This window comes from Psammomys obesus, unplaced genomic scaffold (genome assembly GCF_907164565.1).
Source record: "Psammomys obesus unplaced genomic scaffold, mPsaObe1.curated_primary_1811, whole genome shotgun sequence".
In the NCBI taxonomy this organism is placed as follows: Eukaryota; Metazoa; Chordata; class Mammalia; order Rodentia; family Muridae; genus Psammomys; species Psammomys obesus.
In genome coordinates, this window is record NW_026592666.1 from 12,548,545 (window position 1) to 12,565,329 (window position 16,785).

General features: G+C 50.6%; 1 protein-coding gene and 1 pseudogene across 5 annotated transcripts in view; one reads left to right on the forward strand and one right to left on the reverse strand.

The window, feature by feature from the left end:
• The first annotated feature begins 1,529 nt into the window (after positions 1–1,529).
• Positions 1,530–16,785, forward strand: part of Kcnj15 (potassium inwardly rectifying channel subfamily J member 15) — a 40,688-nt gene continuing 25,432 nt past the window's right edge. For all 5 annotated transcript variants that reach the window (XM_055614782.1, XM_055614784.1, XM_055614785.1 and 2 more), the window contains exons 1-2: positions 1,530–1,594; positions 1,920–2,090. The gene's annotated coding sequence lies outside the window, so the exon portion shown is untranslated. The remainder of the gene's footprint in view (positions 1,595–1,919; positions 2,091–16,785) is intronic.
• LOC129682475 (60S ribosomal protein L23a-like) lies at positions 14,774–16,147 on the reverse strand (annotated as a pseudogene).

The window sequence follows — 16,785 nt, forward strand, 5'->3', positions numbered from 1 at the left end:
GTGTGACCATATTAGAATATCAAAACAACAATTCTATTTTTAAATATATATTTTAAATATTAATAGCTAACTTCAAAAAAGAGAGGAGGAGTGGATGAGCTATAATCCTAGCAACCTAGATGGATCTCTGTGAGTTCAAGGTTAGCCAAGGCTACAAAGTAACACCTTGACCAGAAAAAGAGAGAGAGGGAGAGGGAGGGGAAGGAAGGAAGGAAGGAAGGAAGGAAAGGAAGAGGAGGATAGATAAGGGGCTTATTGACCAGTCATTCCTGCTGAGTTTGGGCTACAGATCAGTTAGTTTAACCGACTTGGATGACAAGCATCAGTTGTTCCTTCATGTAGCCAAGCTCAGATCTCGTCACCTAAAAATCTGCTCTTTAACCCCGGGATAGGAAGCAGATTTTATTCACTGGATAAAAGAAAGATTGGGTGACTTTTTTTTTTTTTTTTTTTTTTTTTTTTTTTGCAGGAATTAAAAGGTTTTCCTACACACTTCCACCTCAGAAATTTCCAGAAACGCCTAATCAGGCCATTCAGCTGTTAACTCAGGCAAAACAAAGCCTGTCTCCTCTGCTGAAGTCTCGTGGACGGCTCTTTTAAATTTTCTCCCTTCCTCTGTGAACACTCCAGTGGTATGTTTCTAATGTCTCATTTGGTGCATTCTGTCAGATTTGCAAGCACAAATCTAATTACTGACACACTATCAACCCTAAAGAATGAAAAGGTGAACACCACCACAGTGAAGAATACTGCCTTAGAACGTCATGCTTTAAGTGTATTCATACTACTTTTGACTAATTTTCTTTTTTCATTGTCATTTTTATTATGTTATAAATTATTATCATGTTCTTCATATATGAATGAATTTTGGCTCTAACTAGACATGAACCTTCAAGAAACCAAACTTGCAACAGTTCTAAACTGCAAAGGGTATATTGGAACCTATATACACACGTGTGAATATCCCCTGTGGACTGACGAGAAACATGCAAAGCAGTGAAACACACAGATTAATAATAATAATAATAATAATAATAATAATAATAATAATAATAATAATAATGCCAGACTCTGTGTGGGAATGCCAATACCCTAATTCTAACCCCAAACTCCAGCCCAATTCCAATCATCCAAAAGAACCCAGATTTATTTATCCTTATCTTTCCAATTACTTGAAAGAAAACAAAACATCCAAAAAATAAAAATAAATAAATAAAATAAAATAGACTGCTGTGGCCATAGAGGGCAGAACTGAAAACGGCAGTTCCTCCCAGCCATGTTCTCCTTGAGCACACGCTGACTGAGCTCCCTGGTCCCTGCTTTCCCTGGGAGCTTAGGGTTCTGCTTAGTATTCATTTGGGGTGGGGAGAGGGAAGAGGAAGGGAGAACAGGAGGGTCAGACAGGTTCCTAAGAAAGATAATCTGTTTGTTTATAGTTTACTTAGGCAAAGGGACCTTCAGAAGGGACTTTGATAAGAGGGGACAAAGTTTCTCCTGAAAGGAGTTGTGTTCTTCAGCCAGAACTTCGGCTTCTTTCACACACAGGTGCCTGAAGAGCTGGGGAGTCGCTGCCAGTCCAAGACACCTTGAGCTGGTCCGTCTATTTCCTAAAAACCTTAACACACTGACATCAAAGCTCCTTCCTGATTCCCTTCTCTCTTCTCCTCCTCTTTCTCTCTCCCCTTCTCTCCTCTCTCTGTCTCTCTCTCTCCCTTCTCTTCCTCCTCTTTCTCTCCACTCTCTCCTCTCCTCTCCCTCTTTCTCTCCTCTCTCTTCTTTCTCCCCTCTCTCTGCTCTCTCCCCCTTTCTCTCCTCTCCCGTCTCCCTCCTCCTCTTTCTCCTCTCCTCCCTCCTCCTTCTACGTCCCTCCTCCACTCAGTCTCTTCCAATCTCGTTCTTTCTCTCTTCATTTCCCTCAGGTAATTCCTACAGAAACTTGTACCAACTTGTTCTTGACTGACAGCGAGCGTTTCTTCACTTTGAGAAACCCTCAGCACTACCTCTTTCACCTGCCTCTACATGGGCTGATCATTTCCTGGCCTGGTCGTGGTTTCCCATCTACCCAGGAGCCGGCACTGGGCACTCCACAGGTAAGAGACGGGAGCTTATGTCAGCAAGGGGGCACGCAGCATGCTGGAGAGGTTTCTGAAAACCTTGACTTCAAAAGGCAGTGAAAACATTGTGCTTCTTTACAAAAAGCTTCCTTAAATCGCTGAAGCCAGTCAAGCTTATCTGGGGGCATTTACAAGTGCTGTTTACTTGTGGAAAATGGGGCAAAGAGAGCAAAGGTACTTCATCCTTGTATGCAGAAAAGAAGTGTAAATACCCAGAAGCAGCCCAGCATGCTGAGGGGCTAGGGGTCTAGAGTCTGAGGATTACTTTGTTATTCTCTTAAGTGTTCCATGTCGTGTGGTGTGTGTTCCTGATTTTCAGTGATTATATGGTTCTCTCTTAAGTTCCCTGGCTGTCATTTCCCTTTGTCGGTGGAGAAGTCAGTTCAGGTGGAAGTAAGGCAGGCCCTCCACCAAAGATTTGAAACTGTGGCGTGTGGGACCCAGAGGAAAGAGCTGCTAGGTTTCTGTGTCGGGTCAGAGGAGCGGACAGCAGTCTGCTTGAGAACCCGCCAGGTTCACCACCACCCCTCGGACAATGCTTCTTTCCCTAATGTGGGTGTAATTTCACGTGCATTCAGGCTGTTTTCAGCACAGGAGCGCAGTGCCAGGCTAAGCCCCCACCTCGCCCCTGCAGAGCTTTGTCTGTTCCCTACACTTGTGTGTTCAGCCTGGAGGAAAGAAGAATTTGCCTCTTAGACATCTCATGAGCTCCCAAAGACTTTAAGCCACAGGTTGGAAAACTCCGTTTGCAAACGGAGAAATTAATTTTGGGCAACTGAAGCCCCAACCGTGTCCCCCGCACCATCAAAATGCTCGGCTTCCCTTCTCTTTCTCTGAGTGTGTTCACCACCCAAGCCCAGCTCACTGTCAAGGTTATAAGTGAGCTTCAGGGTTCCTTTCTGGCCATCTGAAATCACAACTCACACCTACAGCAGCCTGGGTTAGTCTGGACTCTTCTCTACTCTGCCCTTTCACATGAAGGTTTACACAAACAGGTCGCCATCAGTAATAGCCTTGGGTGACAAATTCTCTCCTGTTTACAACTGTGCTTTAAAAAAGAAATCAAAGGGAAGTGTCACATAAAACTGGAATGTGCTTATAAATGCCATCCAGGTGTGAACACCGCATACGGGGTAAATCCAGGTGAGGAATAATTACAGACTCACCTCACACTCGAGTCCCTTCCCGGGGTTTGCTTTACTCACGTCTCCGTCCTGAGGCAGCACAAGTGAGCACAGAGCATGACCCCGAGGTCACACTCGGGCTTCCCACGCACAGCTGCACAGCCGAAGACTGACAAACTTAAGCTTCTTTCAGCACTCTCAGCAAGAGAGTGGGTGAGAGAGTGCAGCCTTTCTCCCGGTTTTGCACACTAGTGTGTGGGGTCTTAGGGAAGCAGGCTTGACTGGAGCCTGCGGTCCTGCCTGCCGGCAGGAATGCATTCTTGAGAAGCCCTCCCTCTGACCACTTCTCCCTCCCCCAGCCCGCCACGCTGCCAAGTTACAGAATTTCCTCACCTCGCACTCATAACCAGTGTGGACAGCTCACGTTTGGGAGGGGGGCAGGAGAATGAGACCACAGGCGTCAGGGGCCAGCAGGCCCAGAACTCACACAAACAGGTTTTCCTGGCTCCTGCCCTCAGGGCTGAGGGCGTGCCTCCTCCCCCCTTCAAGGAAGAAATCTGGAAAGGCTTCTGTGCTTGATGGAGGGAAGGCTCGGATGTGTGTGCTGTGTGGGCATGCGTGCAAGTGTGTGTGTGTGTGTGGATGCAGATGTGCGATCTGTGCACATGTGAATGTGTGTGCATATGTGTTCGCATGTGCGTGTGTGTTCCTGGGTGTGCTTTCTTATATTCACCTGGATGTCGGCACATGCAGAGGGGCAAACACAGAGGCGGCCTTCCCCTGACTTCCACATGGATGTCAGACACAGCCCTTCCCCAGCAGTCCGCCCAGCTCCTGAGCCATGCAGAACACCTTCCCTCAAGGTGTCCCCTCAGAGTCCACGCTGAGTTTAGAGTGGCTCTGTGGACTCCCCAGCCCGAAGCATGGGGAGAGAGAGTGGGTGCTGCAGCCAGTGCCAGCCCCAGGAACTCCTGTGGGGGTGTGGAAGCCTCTGAGGGCTTGCCCTTATCCCTCCTCACAGAAGCAACCCAGTTTGGACTGTCCCTTATGGACCTCACTTATGTCTCTCAAATGAAAACAGTTATTTTCTCTACTGCAAAAAGACTCCGAGGGTTGCTGTAAAGAACTAATATTGATTTCACACCGGCAGAGAGGAGTTGCTTACCGGTGGTCAAAGGCAGGAAGAAAGCAGAAGGAGGCTGTGGCCTGCTTTCCTCGCCTTTGTCTCCTCAGAGCCACTTCCATGTCCCTGGAAGGAGGCGGAGGCAGGCATAGCCCAGGAGCATAGTGAGCCATGGACAGGCCTGGCCCTGCACCTCTCAAGGACACAGTGCCCTGCTAGAGGCAGGTGTGAGCCAAACTCTTGGCTCCTCGCTCAGGCGGCTTCCTGGTGCCAGTTGCCTGGCAGGTAAGGGACTCTGTGATCAGAACTTCCAGGGCAAGCAGCTTCGGGAGAGCCAAGCCCTGCATGAATTGAGGGAACAAGGGGCTCACTTCCTCCTCCCCTTCAGAGGGCACGCTGGGAGCAGCAGGTGGGGAGATCAACGACTCCAGGAAAGAAGGGTACTGACTAAATGTTGCTCTGTTGAGAGGGATGACAAACAGGAACACAGACATCAGTACAAAAGGCAAGACGGGGGCACAGCTCATAGTAAAGCAAGTCGCCAAGGGGCATGGGCCCTTCTGCCTCCAGCTCGTAGGAAAAGGCCGGACAGAGACTTGAACCTGAGAACAGCACAGGTGCGTTCTCTGGATTCACAGAGCCAACCACAGGGGAGGCTCCTGGACTAACATAGCTGAAATCCTCGTAGGATTTGGAGCCACACGTTTGTGCTCCTTTCTTAACTAGGGGGTCTTGGTAAGAGAAATGCAGCTTCCTGCATTCCCTCCAACCAACGGGGCAAGGGTGAACCAAAGCCCAGCCTACGTGTGTGCTCTCTACCCGATGCTCTGTACTATAAACCCCAGCCACCCTGGCACACTATAAAGACCAGCAAGGTTGCCCATGCTCACCTCAGAAGACACCAAGAAGAAAACGGGTTCTGACTCAGGGCATAAAGACACACTAGTGCCAGCAGCTGGTTTGTGCCCAGTAAAGAGCAGCTCAGTGAAAGTGCATGTGTGTGCCCCACCCAGCTGAGGACACACGGGAAAGCCAGGGCAGCATGCACGATGGCATGAGCTGGGTCCTGTCTGGTTCTCCCCTCCACCCCCGTGATTGCGCAGTTGGAGCACGCCCCAGGCTGCAGCCGTCCACACCAGCAGAGATGCTCAGGATCTCAGTGCCGTCTGGATGCCCTGCTTCACCCAGGGGTCAGCAGTCAGGGCAAACAGCACCGCAAGCCGGCTGTGCCCCTGGAATGCCCGGCCATACTGACCCGCTGAAACGGAAGGTGGGTGAACCTGACGCAGAGAAGAAGCAGGCCGGTGGAGGATGTCTGGAGGACCCGGCAGGTCTGGCTTCAGTTCACCCTTGTTCAGTCAGAGCCGTCTTGGTGTCAGGCTGACCTGACAGCTACAGAATTCTTGTGCATTTTTTCCATGGCCCAATGCAGAGGCTGGTCAAGATTTCACAGGGCTCAAAGATCACCCAACACCGGGCTTTCTTCAAAGAACACGAGTTTCAAACGGTGGCTGCAAAAGTCAAAGGGGGTTCTGAAGAGGGCTGTGCGTGGGAGGAGGCCCACACTGGGGTCTCGCCCGTCCCCTAAGTCCGCCCTGGATGAGGGGACAGGTGAAGGCGCGGGTGAGCGTGTGAAGGGCGGCTGCCGGCTGCCTGAGGGAGACTGTGGGGGCAGGCAGGGCAGTTCGGACCTGTGCTGCTCTGCGCCTCCTCACTCCACCTCGTGCTGTCTGGAATGCTTCTCACGTCCCTGGCATGGGACCAGGGGCAGATCTCCACCAGACGCAGGCCCCCGAGGTCACGTCCTCGGGGTAAGATGCAATCGGTGCGCGCCTCTCATGGCAGTGCCCCTGCGTGCTGGAGTTCACACTTCTACCTGGAAAGCTGAGCACCGACGCCCACAGAGCGCTGTGCCAGGCAAGAGCCTAACCCCAGAACGACGTCAGATCTACCGGAGAGCCCTACCTTCGCCAAGGGACTGTGCGCAGCTGCCTCAGTGAAACGCCTGTGTGTCCGGCGGGGGCTCCCCCGCCCCCGGTTTCTGTGAACGAGGGCTGCTCTGAGTTCATGTATCAGTTAACGGTCATTTCCTGGAATGACTGCTTGCGAAACTCACCAAATAATGCTCTTCCTCGTGAGTGTTTGCACCCTGGAGTATTTGTAGGCTGGGGCTGCTCCGTCCGTATCCCCTTCAGTAAAGATACTCGGTCGAGGCCCGAACCTTGCCGTCTTGATCCCTAGACTTCCCCTTTCTGCCTAGCCCCGTGCTTTAAGAACAAGGCTCACATTGCTGAGCCCGCCTGTCAGCCATTCCCACAGACCTGCTAAGAGTCAGGAAAGCGTCTGGAAGTGCCTGGCTGTGTGTGTGTGTGTGGGGGGGGGGGCGGCTGAAGTGCCGCAGAACGAGTCCCGCCCGGCTGTCTTCTGAGAAGTCTCGGGAAGAACTGACAAGTGGCTAGCCGCCTACTCCATCACCGGCATATATGTGCAGGCGACAAACAGGAGCTTTGAGCTAGAGCATTAACAACATTAACATTAACGCTGTGTAAACGGCGTGCGTTCTGATGCCAGCCTTGTCCTAACACAGCTACGCCTGTCTTCGATAACCTGATTAATACGCTTCAAGACTGACTTTTTAAAAGATTTTGTCTTTGCTTTATGATTCTGTGTGTGTCCGTCCCCCAGTGTGAGTTTGTGCACAAGGGTGCAGCTCTCAGAGGCCAGAAGATGGCATCAGATCCGGGAGCCAGAGCTTCAGGTGGCTGTACAGGGCCTGATGTAGGGGCTGGGAACTCCACTCCGGTCCTCCTCAGGAGCGTTTAACCACTGAGCGTTCCCCGAGGTCCCTGTGTTCCGGGAGGCCTGTAGGAAAGGCGGTTGTGGTCGCAGGGTGCAGTTTGGTTGACGATGGAGTGCTTGCCCGGCGTCCTGGAGATGTGTCCCCAGCTGCACACACTGTGCAGCAGTGCAAGCCTGCAGTCCCCGCCCTCAGAAAGTAGACAGGAAGATCAGCAGTTCAGGGCATCTTCAGCAACGTCGTGAGTTCAAGGTCAGCCCAGGACACACATGACCCTTTCTCAGAAACAAATCAGTAAATAGAGCATAAAACTAAGTGTATGGAGCCAAGTCCTCTGAGCTGCTTTCGAAGTGCTGGCACAGAGGTGCTGATGAGAAGCAGTGTGCTACTAAGTGCATACGTGTGCTACTAGACTGTCTAGACGAAACCGTGCAGTGGCCTCTAACCAGCGCGTCTCAGGGACCCAGCGGCCCATGAAGAACTGCTTTGGCATTCAGTAGTTTATATTCTGAAAGACAGTCTGCTTTCTGCTGTGCGTGTTTCACCTCCGGCTGCTGCTTTGCAGCTTCGGCCCACACTGAGGTTTATAAACTTCCCGCATGGCTGACAGGTCTCGCCTCAGCCTGAGGACACCATCCCTGGCTACAAAGCTGGGGCTAGCCTCTTCCCAGAACCTCCTCCCCATCCTAGATGTAGGTGCTTCACTGCCTAGATGTAGGCTCTGGGGGCTGAAGCCTCTTTGCTCTCCTCGGTGCTCCCTTCGGCCCCACTTACGGGCCCACATGAAGGCACACTTCCTCTTGTCTTTTTCTCATCGCCGGCCTCCCACTTCTATCCAGCACAGACTTGTCCTAGGAAGAACTGCAGTGTGGCGGACTGGCTGCTGAAAATGGACAATGGGCCGGGGAGGGAGGTGCTTTTCGTAGGTGAGAGGGAACCAAGGCCGTGAGCCTGCGATGCCGCGATGACAAAACGCTGAGAGTGTTCTGGAAAGAACACAGGAGACTTGAGACAAAGCAGAAAGGATCTCCACGCCAGCGAGGTGCGTCATGGAGTGCAGGCTGCAGCTCTGACCTGGGGAGAGAAGAAGAAAGTGCAGGCTGGGGTTGAAGGGGGATTTGATCCATGAAGGCGCACCCAGGAGCCCACTGAACATCGTTGTGTTGGCCTCTCACACGTTGTCTGATTAGGGCTGTGCTGGACACAGATTTGACTCTCAGAGGTTTTCAGACTTTAAGTCAAGAAGAATTTTCTAGATTTTCCCATTTAGAGCATGAAATTCTCTTTCAGACTCCGAGTCTGAAGAACGGATGTAGGGTGGGGACAACCAAGTGCTTCTCCGTCCAGGGAGGGAGCCCCTCCCCCCTTTAAGGCTGCGCATATTTAAACTTCCTTTGCTGCAGTTTGCTTGCTTTTGAGTATCTGTCACTCCTGCGGTTGGTAGAACTATTTGTTAAATGAGATTTTTAAATCAACTGCCCTTTGATACTTAGGCTCAGACCTTCAGTTGCCTGAGTAGGTTCTTGCTGAGAGTTTTCTTGCCTGGAAGTTAAGCAGTTTTCTAGCTACATTTATTTTGGGGGGGGGGGCGTGTGTGTGTGCCACAGCATTCACACTGAGGTTAAAGGACGGCTCGTAGAAGTCAGATCCTTCCTTCCACAGTGTGAATTCTCGGGATCAAACTCAGACTGTCAGGCTTGGAGCCACGTGTGATACCCACCAAGCTATCTGACTGGTCCCAAAACTTAGATCTTCGACTCACAGAAGTTCTGGATGTTGCTAAGGGCAGATGTGTGTCAGGAGGGAGATGGAAGAAGGGCAGGCACCCAGAGCCTGGGAACCACTGTGGTACGGGGCAGAACCTGATGAGGACTGAATGAGGGGCCGTGGCAGGGAGCTGAGAAAGTCAGAAGCGGATTCCTTGGGCACATGGGACAAGCCTTGAAGAACAGAATGGACCCCAAAAATGAGGGCAGGGGTCATCCTCATAGGTCAGAGGAGCACTCTGGGTAAAGTAAGGCTGGCCAGGCAATGCAGGGTGGCTCCGTGCACAAGATTTGAGGACAGAAGAGAGAGGGCGCCAGTCAGCACACCTGATACTCAGGACCCTCAGAGGGCTGGACCCTCGCCAAGGGAGCCTTACCTTCAGCCCCTTGGAGGTTTAGACAAGCAGGGTCAGAGGTCAGCATCCCATGGGGGAAGAGGGTGAGACCCTGAGTCTGCCAGGGATGTGCTTAGTTTTCCAAGACACGGAGCCAACTACAAGCCTGTTCTTGAACGTGTTTCCAATAAATTAAAAAAAAAAAAATAGGAAAGATATTGCCGGATCCAAATTTGCTAATTACTGCTGTGATTAAACAAGACCTTTCACGTTAATTCTTTCGTAAGACCGGCAACCTTTGAACACAGACAGGACCTGAGCATCAGTGATGCCAAGGCAATGAGACAGGAAAGCTGTGTCAGCCCCTGTGGGCATGAGCTTCTCCCAGCCTCCAGGACCTGCTGCCCAGTCTGTCTTCTGGAGCTCCAGAACAGTGTGACAGTGCAGGATTTCAGCAGAATATCTGTGATGGTAAATTTGAAAACTACATAGAGAGCTAAAAATATAAACATACATTAGAGAAAAAGAAAAAGTAGAATGAGAGTTGGATGTGATGGTACATTTCCTTCTCCTAGCTCTTGCACGACAGACAGGAAGTTCGTCAGTTCCAAGTGTGCCCAGGCTACATAGTGACATGCACTTGAAAGGACAGCAGGAAGGAAGGACAGAATGGACGGGGGGACAGAAGTTAATCAAACGAACAACACACATTTTGGAAATTTCCTGACAGGACAGAGTACAAGCCCATGATGAGCGTGTTCAGAATTCTGCAGAGATGAGAGAGGCAGCCCTGTGGGGAACGGAGGGGGACAGCAGCAGGTCATTCCGGTGAGACAGGCAACCTGGCTCTGTACAGAGACTTTGATCCTTGGGGTCCAGACACTCCCGATGCGAATCCCAGGTGCGCAGACTCCAGGCCCCCGACAGCTGTGCTGGACATGGTGGAAGTGGTCCTCAGTGGATGGACCTCCCTGGCACTCTGCTTCCCGCTTCCCAGCAGCACCTTCTTCTTCCTTCCCTAACATGCAGCAGCATGCTTGTTCCTTGGCCAGTTTCCAGGAGGAGGTGGGAGTGGAGGAAGAAGGCCTAGGTTGGTGGTCTCCACTGCCAGGGCAGCTTCATCTGGGTGAGCTACCTAACTGTCTCCACCTGAAATCCCAGGGAAATGCCTGCCACAGGGGTGATGAGAGCCACCTGTGGTGATTTTAGGAAGGTGTTAGTAACCACGTTTGTCTTGTGTTATCAGAACTGATAGGAAGCAAATGCCTTCACATGACTGAAAAATAATCCCTAACTGCCTCCTCCCAGGGCCTGATTTCCTTATTAAACAGTCCTGCTTAAAAAATATTATTTCATAAAGAAATCCTGAATTCTGGTGTCTAGGTTAGCTCTCTTACAAAACCTTTAAGAAGTGCCCTTCAACCTGAAATGGGATCGCCGAGCTCGGGACATGGCTTATGGGTAAAGTGCCTGCCTTGAAACACGAGGCCATGAGTTTGATCCCCAAAATCCATGCCCAAAAAAATCAAGACATGGTAGCAAGCATATAACTCCACTGCCTGGAGCCAGAGAGGCAAGTCCCCGGGGCTCTGCACTGGCCAGTCTTTGCACCCGGAGTGTTCCAGGCCAGGGAGACCCCACGTCCACAACGATGTGCCTGAGGAACGACACTCGTGTGTCACACATTCCCAAGGCACCACGCTGTAGGGCCACTGACGCTGACGAGACTTGAAATGGGAGGAACCGATCCTCTGGTTATTTCTAAAAGCACACCATGCAAAATGAGCTAGACACTTGTCTCTTAATTATTTGGGATCCTTCTTTTGTCTCTGAAGAATACATAAAAGCCTTTGGAAGGTAACTCTCCTGTGTTTTAGTTGGAGAAAGGAGTGACAAAGAAAAAGAGCCTAAACTTGGCACACAAGTGAGCCGTGCTCTGGAATCTGGGTGGGTCCACAAAAAAGCACAGATCTCAGTGGAAAACACAGATGGGCACACACGAAACCCCCATAAACTATAAACTGGCTGTGTTCTGCTCCGGCTGGGATGGAGAGAAACCTCAAAGCTGTTGGAAATGAGAGAAGGAGGATCACCCCACCCCACCCCTGCTCTCTGGGAGCCTGTCACTGCCCTGGGAGTCAGGGTGACAACAGCTCTGATGCAGTCAGTGAACCTGAGCACTGAGGCACCTCCTACTGCAGTCCAGGCCGCTGGGAGGATGGGGAGTGCGGCCTGCTTCTCTCCAGATTCCCCTCACCAGCCCCTCACTTCAACCACCGTTCCTGTCCCCCGTCTCCCTGTGAGGTCCTGTTCAATTACTGAAGGCCTCTTCCCCAACCTCACTGGATGCCCCTTCCGGGAAAGCCAGCCTTTGCTTTTCCTATTAGCACCTCATTATCCATTTCCCCAGGCTGGCCCCGACTCTGATTTTCCAGCCCCATAAAGCCGATCAATTCCTCCTTTTCCATATCTCTACCTCTCTGGTCTGAGCAAGATGACAGTGTGTCTGGGATGTGTGGGACTGGCGGTCACCGTGCCCACAGTGGGTGTTTGGGGTGGGTGCCTTCCTAGGAGATGGAAAGTCCCTGGAGGGCCGGTGGCCTCTGTGCCTGCTTGGCTGCAACGGGACCTGCCACCTTTGCAGGGTGTAGCTCTGTGCCAGCTGGGCACAATTCAGGCTTCTTTGGCTCCATCATGAAGGGAAGCCAAGACAGAAACTTGGAACAGGAACGGAAGGCCGCTGGCTGGGTCACCCTAAAGATGGACAAAGAGACCTATTGGGGGCTGCTGGCCCAGTGACTTTGGGCAAGCCTCCCTTCAGCTCCCTTCTGCTCCCTCCTTTGGACACAGAGAAGGGGTATTTTATTTCATGCACTCGGGTATCTTGCCTGAGTGTATGTTGGTGCACCACCTGTGAGGGCAGTGGCTGTGGGGCCAAGTGAAATGAAGGCTCCACCCATGTGGTGGTTAATAATTGGACTGGAACCTGGGTTCTCTGGAAGGGCCTCCAGCGCTGCCAATGGCTGGGCCATCCCGCCAGCCCTCGACTTCAGTCTGTGAGGGGATATAGGAGGGTGTCTAAGTATCGCTCCGAGTTCCTGGAGCAGAGGCACATTACCACAGCATCCTAACAACAGAGAAGCCTCTGTGCTCTCAGTACTCACAGAGCACTCGCCACCCTGCAAATACTGGGGGCTTAAACCATTTCTAATCATTTTCTGGACGGTCTGTTTCAACGTCCAATCCATCACCTACCAGTTACCATGTGTGGTTCTCCAGACCCTAGAGATTTCTCTGTGCAGAACTCAGGTTGTGCACTTTCACAGGGCAATTGATTTTAAACCCAGGCAGGTTCCTAAAGCGCAGAGCTCTGGGGATGTTGCCCTAGTCCTCTGCTTTTACATGCGGATGGTTAAACACTCAAAACAACCATTAAAGGAGTCAGTGCACACTCAGAATTCCACCTTCACCATGCACCCGGCTGGAGGAGAGCTTTGAGGTCATTTCGTCCAAACCTCTCATTTTACAGATGAGGAAAATGGGACTAATTGGTAGCCAGCGATGCTAAATTATAGCTCTTCTCAAAGCAGATAGCAGGCTTGGTAGCTCCTCCATGTACTCCGTTAGAGAGTGCACAAGCTGGCAAGTGTGCTGTGACCTGAGAAGCCGCCTTCTGTGGCTTGCAAGTGTTTATGCTTCTAATGTGGGGTTTGCAGTCTCCTGCTACAGTGACCTTTACCAATAAGGCCACTGGGCCCCCAGTCAAGGTGACTCCCTTCTCCCACGCTCAGCCAGCATGTCCAGGCTGGTCACTATCTACGAAGTATAGCAGGTGGAATAAAACACAAGTTCACACGTGGGACCATCACAAGACCCCGACCTGGCCAAAGCCTTTCTTCATACTTGCTGCCTCCCTCCACCTGTGGTTCAGGGGGTAGCCTAAGTTTGTCCCATGTCCTGGGTCCCTTGTCCCTCTTGTATTCACATCTCTGAGTGTGAGTTCTTGTTTTCCTGAAGTAGCCTTGACTGGCTTCCAACTAGCCGTGTGGTCGAGGATGCCATGTAGTTGGTCGAGGATGCACCTATGAACTTCTTTCATCCACCACTCAAGCTCAGGATGAGAGACTCAGTTCCTGTGGTGCTGGGAATGAAACTCGGGGCATGTCGTGCTGGGCTCATAACCAAGCTATATCCCTGTCCCTCTTCGATGTGGTTCTATCATTTCACAAGCCTGCAAATCACAGGAGAGCGAATGCCTTGCCTGTCTGCTGTATCCCAATGTCTATTGACATGCGGTGGCTTTATTCTTGGAGGCGGGTGGTCATTTCTTTCCAAAGATTACCTCTGTGAGCAGTAGCACTCCTCTATCCCCACCAAACCTTGGCCCAGGGTTCTTCTCCATGGCCATCTAGCTATCAATGTGGATAAACTGTCTAACCATCTGCCTGCTTTTGTTCTGACCCCTTTGCTCAAAGCCCTTCTCCCTCCTATTGGTGAAGGCAGCCACTATGCTCATATCACCCTCTATGTTTCTTCCAGGATTCTCTATCCAAGCAGCAAAGCCAGTCACTCTTCACATGTCATAGCTGTGTGAGTTTTACCCTGGATTCACGTGCCGTTCATCCGCCCATGCGGCAGTTAATCGTTGGCCTGGAACCTGGGTTCTCTGGAAGGGTGGCCAGCGCCTTCAGAACCTCCACGTAATCTCCCAAGGGCATTCTCCTGGTCTAACCCACCCAGCCACACAGACCTGCATTCTTTCTGCCTCTTGAAAGATCAGACTTCTCAGTGCGACCTTCATCCTCTTATAAAATCCACTGCTAGTGCACCCAGGACCGGCTTGTTCTGCTCGTTTGCCCGTGGTACCCCAGGGACGTGCCACCCTGAGTACACGTTAGAAACAGATTAAGAGCTTTCAAAACATGAGCAGGACTCGGGTCCAAGCACTCGCTCCTTCAGGGTATTCGGGTTTGACTGGCTTGTGCTGCGCCAGGACATTAGCACATCTGAGCTATCCCTGCGGAAGAGCACTGGTGGCGGAGCCGCTACCCAGCCAACGGAGGCCCGAGCACTCCTCAGCACCCTGCCTTCCGCCTGGGCGAGCTCTCTCTTCGCAGCAAAGCTTTTACTCCTGTTTCTTCTTGGCTACAGGAAACTTACACAGACTTCTTTGACTCTTTGAATTGAAACCAATCTGACTGTCTGTTGAAAACACCCAGTCTTCTCTTCTGATCACATTCATTCAAGAGCACACAGCCAGCTCTGCAGCAGACAGAGGCGATGTAGAAGTGAAGACCAGATCCTTGTTCTTGCTTACAGTCTTCCAGAATGAGTGAAACATATGAATAAGGAAATATTAAATTTCATCATAGACATGGATGAGAACCCATGAGTAAATGGGAACTATTTATACTGGGTATAAAAACAATGTAATACACACCATCTAGTCTATTTATTCATTTATTTATATGGTGGGAAAAAGTATATATTTAGAGTTAACCAGCTGGACTCAGTTTAGATGATCCCAATCTCGTTGGCAACATCCAGAGCATCATAATCAGGAGCCAACTGAACATCTGCCTTCTCTCCATCAGGCCTTATCAGGCTATTGGCTTTGGCCACATCACTGTCATAGAGTTTCTTCACGGCCTGTTTGATCTGGTGCTTGTTAGCCTTGGCATCCACAATGAACACAAGTGTGTTGTTGTCCTGTTTTCTTCACGGCTGACTCTATGGTCAGGGGGAATTTGATGATGGCATAGTGGTCAAGCTTGTTTTCTCCTGGGTGCACTCTTTCGGGAGTATTTGGGCTGCCTCGGGAGCCGCAGGGTCTTGGGCCACCGGAAGGTGGGTGACGTGAGGATCTTCTTTTTGTGGCTATAGATGCCTTTCAGCACTGCCTTCCTCGCTTTCAAGGCCTTCCCTCTGGCTTCAGCTTTGGGAAGGGCAGGAGATTCGCTTTAGGTGCCATCTTGGTGAAAAGGCCATCTCTTCTATTTAATAGTGTATCTTTGAGTGTTTCAGCCTCATCACACTCATTCTTATAAGCTTGAAAGAGCAAAAAAAGTGTTAAATGCTTGCAGAATGAGCGAACAAATGAATGTTGTGGTGGCTAGGAATAATTAGGGAAAGAATGGAATTTCCAAGCTAATGGCACTATGTAATCCAGTGTTTGAGGCAGAGGTAAGATGTTCAGATTTCTATCTCCTTTCCATCTTCCTATAGCGTTTTAAAGGGGAGAATGAGAATAGTATATTTAAAACTAGGTCCCATTTCTATTGACTAAGACATCAAAAACTCTGACTTTAAGAAACAAACACTAGAGTTGAACAGTGATGCTTAGGTGGGTAATGGAAAGAATTGAGGGACATTAAGAGAAACTCAACAGATCCATGAGCCTTCCTTCCTTCTCCGTTGACCCTGTCATGATTCCCAAGTTGAACTCTTGAGCTTCTGAAAGGGGTTATTGTTATGGCTGCTCCAATGATCACTAATGAGTGTAGCAGTATTTTTTGTGCTAATTTTGTGTCTGTGTCCTTTTGGTAGGGGCAAACTAAGTGAGCAATGAGTCGGTGTGCATGGGAGGGTTGGGGCTTTCTCCAGTGTAAACCTCTAAGAAAACACACCATAAGGAATACAACATTCGTGGGAGAAGAACCTGCCTCTGAATGTGTGCGTGCTTTCTCAGGACACCAATGACACCTCCAAGAATGTCTGAGTCAAGACAGATAAAGACACATGTTTCTTAGCCCAGATAATTTTAACTGTGGACACTTACTTCCTGGAGAGACAGAACAGGTGCCGTCACAGAACATGCCAACATCAGCAGTTCAGAAGGTTTGCACGCAGTGATAAGGATACAAGAGCCACTCACGTGTTCTTAGTCATGCTTTTGATGGCCTTTCATGTTTCATCTTAGGAGCTGACGAGCAGCCCATTTACTGCTTCACATGTGAACACATTTCAAGAGTCATGAGTCATGAAAACAGTTTTGGAGACCTGTCCTGTGCCAGGGTCTCTGCTGCTGAGAGCCCCCAGCCCAACCCATGGCCTTGAAGTGTGGGTTCCCTGCCATCCAGGAGGAAGGTGTACAAAGCTCCAGAGCATCAGGTTACAAGAGTAAGGGCGGTGATGTCATCCTCAGTTGTGAATGGGCTCAGCAGCTCAGAGTTCATCAAATAGAAAATGAGGAGCGATGAGGTTTGAGTTAGAATGGGGTGAGAGGCTGACATCCTAGCCACACAGGTTCTCCTTTTTAATAATTGTTTTTGCGTTTTAGAAACATCGGCTGTAAAGAGGGGGGTGGCATGAAGAGGGTTGGTTGCAGCCAGAGGAACAGCAGGCAAGGCGCTAAAATGATTTGCACAGAAGAATCATGAGGCCTGCACCAGGCTGTGCTCGAAAGAGCAGAGGAAGGGAATGGGAACAAGATTATGATACAGGAGGCAAAACTGAAGGTTATGGGGCTGCAGACTCCAAGGAAGAGAGGCAGAGAGAGACTTCTGCTCTGGCTGTGTGATTGGGCT